Source organism: Hippocampus bargibanti, linkage group LG08, assembly GCF_051943395.1.
Source record: "Hippocampus bargibanti isolate YZ-2025 linkage group LG08, ASM5194339v1, whole genome shotgun sequence".
NCBI lineage: Eukaryota > Metazoa > Chordata > Actinopteri > Syngnathiformes > Syngnathidae > Hippocampus > Hippocampus bargibanti.
Window position 1 is genome coordinate 8,417,545 of NC_142741.1, and position 9,577 is coordinate 8,427,121.

At 45.4% G+C, this 9,577-nt stretch overlaps 1 pseudogene; it reads right to left on the minus strand.

Moving 5' to 3' along the window:
* Positions 1-366: 366 nt before the first annotated feature.
* On the minus strand, positions 367-2,438 carry LOC148894506 (uncharacterized; annotated as a pseudogene).
* Positions 2,439-9,577: the final 7,139 nt, after the last annotated feature.

The window sequence follows — 9,577 nt, forward strand, 5'->3', positions numbered from 1 at the left end:
TAGCGGTGGATTTGCGTTAGCCGGTTCTGCTTCGCGGTAGACATCCTGGACTTTTTTTTCTTAACAATGCGAAATGGTTCCAAACTGTAGAAATGTTCTGTTTATTGCTTTGAGCAACCGCAGTCACATGACTTCTTTTCCATCCATTTCTGGGGGCGGCCATTTTGCCATGCTATCACCTGTGATGACAAGGGCTCATGTAATGAATGACCTCACCTGTTTTTTGGATTTGGACATTCGCTAGCTGATCCCAGAGGCACGCTGATGTCATTTCTAACACCATCATGTGGCAGCATCAAGCGATAGAATTGAACATATCGTGTCAAGGACATTTTAGACTTGACTGTCACTTTCGGTTGAAGTGTTTCACTGACACGGGAAAGGGCTTAAGCATGTCGGCACGGCCCTTCTGCGACTGTTGCCGTTTCTCAAAAGGATCGCCCACCCTCCGCCGTAGACACCGGGGGCCTGAGGGCTCTCTGGAAGCGGCGCAGGAGGAAAGAGAAGAAGTCAAGTATGTCAGGAATGAAGAGTAGGCTCAGGATGGCAAGTCTGTGCAGAGAACGGCATCAGTGCTGAACTCAAGGTGAGGGAGCAGAAATGGCCCAGGGGAGACACATCGGCATTACCTCGGAACAAAGAATTCGCAACTGTTTATATCAAAGCTAATCGCCTCGAATCACACACTCGCTCCTTCTTAGCTTCTGAAGTATACTACAGTTTTGAAATTACCGCTGACAATTTTATTCCGTCATGGTCCGACGGGTGTAAAAAAAATGGTGATATTCTATTTCAGGACTTGGCAAAATTAATAATCTGAGTGATGTACTGTATCTGTCCAATCTGACACTCTGTAAAATCCATGTCTCTCGTTTGAACGCTCGGCATAATCCTTTAATGTTGCAATTATTTGGAATGATTTCTACAATAGAGTCAAGTCAAGTTAAATCAAGTCAATGGTGTGTCCCAAATCATAAAAAAAAAAGTTCTTTTCAGGGCACCTTTGGATACAATGGAAAGAATTTCTCTGTAAAACAAGAGCACATCAATGACGGGTGGTAAAAACGTTGCCTGTCTAGATAGCTAGGTGGCTACCAATCTATCCATCTATTTATCTATCTATCTATCTATCACTATATATCAGTAGTTAGCTAGTTAGATAGCACAAACTATCTAGCTAGTGAGAACAAACTATCCAGATAGCTAGCAAAATCTGCGTAGTTAACCCAAACTATATAGCTTGATAGATAGATTTCGATCTCAATAGATAGATCTAGATCCGGGGCCAGGAGCCTTTTTGACAAAGAGAGCCATAAAACTAAAGTACCGTATTTTCACGACCAAAGAGCGCACCGTGTGAAAAGGCGCAGTCTCATTTATGTGTGCCATTTCTGCATTTAACACACACATTGGGCGCACCGGATGAAAGGACGCAAGTTTTATATACCGGTACATATCCTCTACTGCCATACGGGCGTCCGCCTTACCACAACAAACAGGCGTATTTAAAAAACAGATCGGGAGCAAAACTGAGTTTGGTAGGGCTTTATTTATTAATGACAAATTAAGAACATTTTGTAATCATCGCTCAATAGGCGTCGGCATTGCAAAAACAAGCACATTACCGGTAACAGAATCGAACAGTTGCGCTAAATCCAACATGGCAGGTTCGCTTTCCTCACTGTCAGTTACTTTCTGTGCCGTACGGCTCTTCGGAAATAATGCCGGCTTTTCCGAAAGCTCGAACCACCGTTCCAGTAGACACGTTAGCCCAAGCATCCACAATCCATTTGCAAACTGTGGCGTAACTCGCCCGGCGGTGCCTACCACTCTTCGTGAAGCTGTGGTCTCCTTCGGTCATCCATCGCTCCCACGCCGCTTGCAGCCTCACTTTGAACGGCCGGTTCACACCGTACCCCGTTGTGCGTATCCCTACCGTACTGGTTCCCTTCTTCTCCACCGTGTGACTCACCGGGATGTCAAAAGTTAGCGGTACCTCGTCCATGTTGGTGATGTGGCTCGGCTGGATGCGCTTGTCGGCGATGTGCTTCTCGCAGTAGGATCGGAAGTTCGCCAACTTTTCTGAATAATCCGCCGGCTGTTGCTGCGCAACCGTAGTTCTGGTCCGGATGGAAAAATGGCACTGTTTCATAAAACGCCAGCACCAAGACGGACCTCCTCGGAAATGTTCAATTTTCATTTCCTCCGCTAGCGTTACTGCTCTGAGTCGGATGGTGACAGTCGAAACGCTCCTTCCGCTCGCTCTTTGCTCGACGATCCATTGCTCGAGTCTTCCCTCCTTTTCCGCCACCTTGCTTTATATCCGCGAAAACTCAGCTGAGTCTTCTTCACCTGTCGGAGTTCGTTCTCCAGCTTCCTCCACTTGCGAACCATTGACTCGTTAACTTTATATTCTCTTGCGGCGGCTCGATTCCCATGCTCCTCGGCGTAGCTGATAGCCTTCAGTTTAAACTGAGCTTCATAACCATGTCTCTTTGCCATTTTCAGGGTTGTTCAAACAGCAATGTTCTGCATAAAGCACATACGTACCTGTTCTTTTATACACAACCCACGCCTACACCCACGCCCCCCTCATGTTCTCTACCACGTCCTCGTGGTGGTCTCTAATACGTCCGCACATTCAGCGCACTGCACTACAGGGCACACTGCACATTTTGAAAAAAATCTGAGATGTTTATATGCGCCTTATGGTCGTGAAAATACGGTATTTAGAAATGTTTTTCAGTGAGAGCCACACTCGCGCGCACACACACACACACACACACACACACACACACACACACACACACACTCACACACGCACACACACGCACACAGACGCACGTGCGACAACTGTTCAGCAAAATGTCAGAATGTATTTGATAGAGTGTTTTTATACACATCCGTAAACATCATGTGTTATTTCATGTTTAGTTTATTAAATACTATGTTATTTCATGTTTAGTTTAGTCTATATGGATGTATGTAGCTTATTAGTTAATTCGTTGCAGATGTAGGGGGTAACTAGATATGTTCCTCAGTCTAATGTTCTTCCAACCCCCTGCCCGTAGCTGATTGGACAACAGATCGCTGCTGTGTGAGTTAAACTAGGTTGAAGGGGCGGGCTTTGTGCTCTTGGCTTCCCGCTTCGACGAGAGATGTCCCTCTATTGTTTTACTAGAATAAAGTAGTCTTTTCTCTTCACCATCTATCGTCCCCGCTGGTATTTCATCATAAAACTCTGTTGAACTCCGAACCAGAAGAGAAACAGGAATTAGATTCCAACATAAATTGGTGTCGAGTAACCCGTGCCAAGAGTCGAGTCCGGAGCGGTTGGGGGGTGCCCGCCTGCGTGCTTCAGTTGACGAGAGACAAAAGCTCCCTGGCTTTGGCGGTGTCTGCTTGTGAATTCTCCACAAGAGACGAGGGGGTCGTTCCCTCGGCGACGCCTGCTTGTTGACTGAAGACGAGAGCCGAAAAGTTGCTGCCATTCGGCGCGGTGGAGCCTCTCTTCATCCTGACTGACTCCACGGTTGAGTTCAACGAGTTTTCAAGTTGTGTGACGCGCTAGCACGCAGCCATTTTGTTTGAATGTATTGTGGCCAGAGGTATTGTTCGGTTGAAATTCTTGTTCGTCTTTCCTGGTTCGGTATTGTCGGAAGTTCACTTGATAAAAATATCAGCAACGACGATAGATGGTGAACAAAAAGCTACTTTATTCTAATGAGACGGAAAAAGCACTTCTCGTCTCGGTGGGACGAAGACATGAGCACACGGACAAAGATAGAACAAAGAGACAAAGAGAACGAGCTCCCGCTCTGACAAGTTTTTAAACATACAGTGGCGATCTGTTGTCCAATCAGTTGCGGACAAGTCGATCTTTCCCGTCCAATCGGTTACGAACAACTCTGTGTTGGGAGGGTCTCAGATTGGAGTTGGAGCTGTTGCTTCTTTGCAACGACTATTGAACTAATAAGACTGATAATTTTATTTAACTAAATTAGACTGAAATTAAACGTGCACTAATCATAATGTATACTAGGCTAAACATGAAAAAACATATGTTTACTAATCTGAACATGAAATAACGTAATATGTTTACTAATGTGCATAAACACTCTATCAGGTATCCTATTCATGGTTAATCCACGTATCCACGGCTAGTAACACAAATTTTTGGTCCGGTTACGGCGAACCACCTTAAATTCGGGACGATGTACAAAAAAAAATATTTTTGCACGCGACTGATTGACGCAATTACGGGTCAAAATACCATCTGATCCGCACGCCGGCTAAAGGAGCATAAGACTAGTGAAATATTCTTCACAAGAGTTGAACTCCTGGAATTTATCTCTGTGCGAGGACTGGTGAAAAATTAAAACATTGAAAATTTTATTAATTTTGAACCAGGGGATTATGTGTTTTTTTTTTGTTTAAATGCAGCTGCAATTGATCGCAGATTCTCCGTGATATTAATACATTCATTTTGGTTGATCTGAGCTGAAATGGTGAGCTACAAAAGTTTCTTTGTCTGAGAGAAAGATCTTGAACAAACGTGGGTTTTGGGTGAGGAGCCATTTGAGCCATTAGTGGGAGTGTGTGACTGTGTGCGTGTGAGTGCGTGCGCGTGTGCGTGTTTGTGTAAGTGCATTCATTGTGTGTGAATGTGAGCGCGTCTCTTGTTTGGAGACGTTGACACAGCGGGAGTCTTCTTTGTGTTTGAGTTAACAGCGGGTGTGTGCAGAATTTGTTAGTGAACTGTGGTGAATTGAAATAATGGGTGCAATCTTTTTCTAAGAAAACCCCAATCCACCAGGATATGAAATTAATAAAAAAGTGGGGAAGATGAAAACATTTTCAGAGTACGCTTTTAAAATTGTTTTCAGAAACGCCAGCGGTATTCCTGAATCTGCTGATGAGGATTACGTATATGTTAACAAATTTAAGCAAACTGGGAAAAATGAAAAAGCTATGTCTTTAAAGATGGCCGTTGATAAGAAACTCCTCCCTTACAAGGACAGACAAAAAAACTAACCACTGCAGGGAGGGGGGCGAGCTGTGGGCTGGGGGATTTGAGCTTGGGGGTCAGAGGTCAGGGGGGGATCTGCACGCGGGGTCTTCCACCACTTCCTCTAATGGCTGCCCTCTCTGTCCCCCACCCTCCCTGCCACCCCTTCTTGCTGCATATAGAAAACCAGATGTGCAAATGTCTTCATCTATTGCTGACTTTAAAAATCCTGTGACTTCTCAAATTCTTTTGTACCTTGACGAAATCTTACTTGCCTCACTGACTGAAGACGAAAATAGGACTGTATCAATCGCTTTGTTCCAAAATCTAGAAAGTACAGGTAACAAAGCTTCTTTGACTGTGTTACAGTTTTGCCAAAAAGAAGTTGAATTTCTAGGAGAAAAAAATGGTGAAATTTCTACGACCTGATTTGAAAGACACACCATTACCTGACAGCATCCACCTGTATGTTGATGGCTCCGCATCTAGGTCAGATGCAGGGGGTAACAGGGTCGGTTAGGCTGTTGTGACCGATGTTGAAATTATTGCTGACGGTTCATTACCAAACACGTACTCAGAGCAAGCAGCAGAAATTGTTGCCTTGACTGAAGCGTATAAATGGGCAGAAGGAATGACGGTGACGATTTTTACAGACAGCCAATGTTGTGCCTTCAAAGAAATCCGATGCATTATCCGTTGTGAAAGCATTATGCAAACATATTATTCCAGAACATGGCCTGTATGTCTGTTTTTGGTTAAATTATATATGAAAATAACGCCCACTAATAATGGCTTAACGCCTTTTGAGATCTTGCATGGCAGACCTTTCATCCTCCCATTATGGGAAGGTGTGCCCTGGCAAGAGAATGAATCAGATCCAAGTGCTTTGTTGGTAAAATCGTTGTGTGAACTGTCACAAAGCTCGCCCCTTCAACCTAGTTTAACTCAAACAGCAGCGATCTGCTGTCCAATCAGCTACGGGCTACATTGGAAGAACATTAGACTGAGGAACATCTCTAGTTACCCCCTACATCTGCAACAAATTAACTAATAAGCTACATACATCCATATAGGCTAAACTAAACATGAAATAACATAGTATGTACTTGTGGCGTCACCGGTGCGCCACGCAGCTTTAAGCTTTAATGTCTTTCAATTCCTTGATCTCCTTGATGTGCGTATCACCCTGACGCATAGCACACGCTTGCAAATTGTATAAAAGGAGCTGTCGCGGGACAGAGAGATTGGGCGAACCACGGGGGCAGAATCATATCAGACTCATCTCGGACTCACGCCCGGCTCACGCCGGGCGTCGGACGGGCATCACGGCACGACTTGCTCAACTCCACGCCACGATCAATCTCTGCGCGTCACCTGCCTGGGAGATCTGACAACGAACCTACTTACAAATAAAGAGAAACATCAAACTCTTTATACTAAACTAAACATGAAATAATACATGAGGTTTACAGATGTGTATAAAAACACTCTATCAGTCTTATTTAAAATAACTTGATACGTGATAGTACTCATCGTTAACATGAATGGTTTTCCGTTCTCATGATTGGTAAAAATACAGCCAACGATCGGAATGAAAGTCAACTTGCCGGCTCCATACGCGAAGTTACTGCTAACTAGCCTGCACACGGCTCATTAGCTTCCACACTTGCTCTGCAACATACTTCGCATAGAAGTATATTGATGCTAACGTTAACATGGGACTTGTTAAAATGTCACTGACATTCGACTGTTTCATCGATGGTATTGTTTCATTGCAAATTAGAATCAGAACCTTTTCCCTCCAGAAAGGCGAATCATCGGTGTATTCAAGCTGAAGTGTACTTGGTTTTTACTCGTCGGGCACATTTAAAGGGCCGTTTACCTGTTTCAACTGACAGCCAATATCATCCAATCAAAATTGTGCTTTCCCCCAACTGCAGCCCCAACAGAAAATTAACAGACAAAAGCGAGAATATGTATTTAGATTTATCGGCGAGCCATATGCAATCATCAAAAGAGCCATATATGACTTGCGAGCCATAGGTTCCCGACCCCTGATCTAGATATATCTACATCTAGATATATCTAGATCTATGTCATGATCTGGTTGGCGACCAACGGGCGGCGCTGTCGGCCCCCCCTGCACCTGCGCAGGTGCTGGTCGTCCCGATCAGTGGCAGATTGCCACGTTCGGATTGGCAACCAACGGGTAGCGCTGTCAGCCCTGCCTGCAGCCTCGCAAGTGCTGGTCGTTCCAATCAGTGGCAGTCAAAAGGACTCCCGGCACGGCCATTCGGCGTCGGGTCATTGTATGCAATTGTATGCATTGTGCATTGTGTATGCATTGTATGCTATGCATGTGTTTGTTTCATCTTGGCAGACTTTTACTCTTGGTTTTTCTTTTGATACTTTGGATTTTTCCGTTCAGATGATGTTGATGTTTTAGATTTTGTTCCTGCTGACTTTATTTTAATACAATTTGTCAAACACAACCTCCTGCTCCCTCCTGCCTGCTTTTTGGGATCCACGACTGCCATCACCACCTTGCAAACCGTGACAGAATGACCCGACCAACCATCGGATCCCACAGGTACAACGGACCCGTCTCATTTCCACCCTGTGCCTGGCATTGTAACGTCGAAGTCGAGCCATGCGTCGTTGCATGATCGTGTGAGATAGGGTCGCACTCACGCCCACGACAAGCCGTGCCACATCCACGTCCACGTCAGGCTGAGACCTCTTTCCAGGTGGCCATCCAGGGTGACACTGGGTGTCTGCCAGTGCACGCTCACATCCAGCCATGCGTTGTCGTGCATGTTGAATTGAGTCAAATCCACGACAAGCCGTGCAGCGTCCACGTCAGTCCGAGACCCCATTCACCGCTGGATCCCGCAGCTGCTAAGGACTGGTCTCGTTTCCCCGGTGCCGGGCAGTTCACGTCCACGTTAGCCCACGCCGCGTCGAGTTTGAATTGCGTCACTCGGCGATCCGTAACGTCCATGTCAACGCCCGGTCGAGACCTGTTCCCTTACGGCCGTCCGGGGTGCCACTTTGTGCCTGGCAGTGCAACGTCCTCGTCGAGCCATGCGTCGTCACGTTTGTGCGAGAAGGGTCGCACACACGTCCACGACGATCCGTGCCGAGTCTTCGTCCACGTCAGGCCGAGTCCCATTCCCATCAGGCCGCCACCCATCATATGCTGGAGAGGCAACGGTTGCCGTCTCCACAATTGTTCCCTGGCAAGTTGGACCTTTTGGGAGACTGTTAGGACTTCTGTAAGCAGTGCCTTGAAGGGGCGGGGGGGGGCATACTGTCATAATCTGGTTGGCGACCAACGGGTAGCGCTATCAGCCCTGCCTGCAGTCTCGCAGGTGCTGGTCGTTCCAATCAGTGGCAGTCAAAAGGACTCCCGGCACGACCATTCAGCGTCGGGTCATTGTATGCAATTGGTTGCATTGTGAATTGTGTATACATTGTATGCTGTGCATGTGTTTGTTTCATCTTGGCAGACTTTTACTCTTGGTTTTTCTTTTGATACTTGTATTATGCTGTTCAAATGATTTTAACGTTTTAGATGTTGTTTCTGTTGACTTTATTTTAATACAATTTCTCAAATACAACCTGCTGCTCCCTCCTGCCTGCTTTTTGGGATCCACAACTGCCGTCACCACCTTGCAAACCGTGGCAATCTAGATCTAATCGATAGATAGATAGATCTCGATAGATAGATGTAGATATATCTCGATCTAAATATATCTAGATCCATCTATCTATCGAGATTGAGATCTATCTATCGTGCTATGTGCTAGCTATCTGGATAGTTTGTGCTCGCTAGCTAGATAGTTTGTGCTAGCTATCTGGATCGTTTGTTCCCGCTAGCTAGTTAGATCGATCTAGATATATTTAGATCAGTGGTTCTTAATCTTGTTGGAGGCATCGAACCACACCAGTTTCATATGCTCATTCACCAACCCCTTCTTCCAATAACTGTGCCTACTAACTGCAGTCTCGACTGAGGGGTGGACCTCTGTGGCGGAGGATCCACCGAACCCCTGAGACCGACCCCTCGGGTTCGATCAAACCCAGGTTAAGACCCACTGAACTAGATCTAGATCGATAGATCAATAGAGTTTGTTTTTTATCTCCTGACAGAATGGAAGCACCTATACATAAATTCATTTTAAACTTGTTAGTTAGGGAGCGTCAGCGGCTACCACGGTGTTCAAACTTGCCTCATGCTCAACGCACGCATCTGCGCATTTGCTTTTCGAAGCGGTCCAAGATGTTTTTCGATGGCAACACTTGTATTCGTTGTGAACGGAAATCCTTAGACACGCAGAAATTGACTATTTCAGAATACCATGTTCATAAATGTCGTTTGAGATTTTAACGAAACAGTCATAGAGATTTGTTGTTGATATTTTTCAGGGTGTAACGGTCAAGTGACTCAACTCACATCATAACACGCAGCAGTTTGTCAGATAGTCAATAATAATAATACATTACATTTTAAGCGCCTTTCAAAGCTCTCAAGGACACTTTACAGTCACAGAGAAGCATAGGTACTAC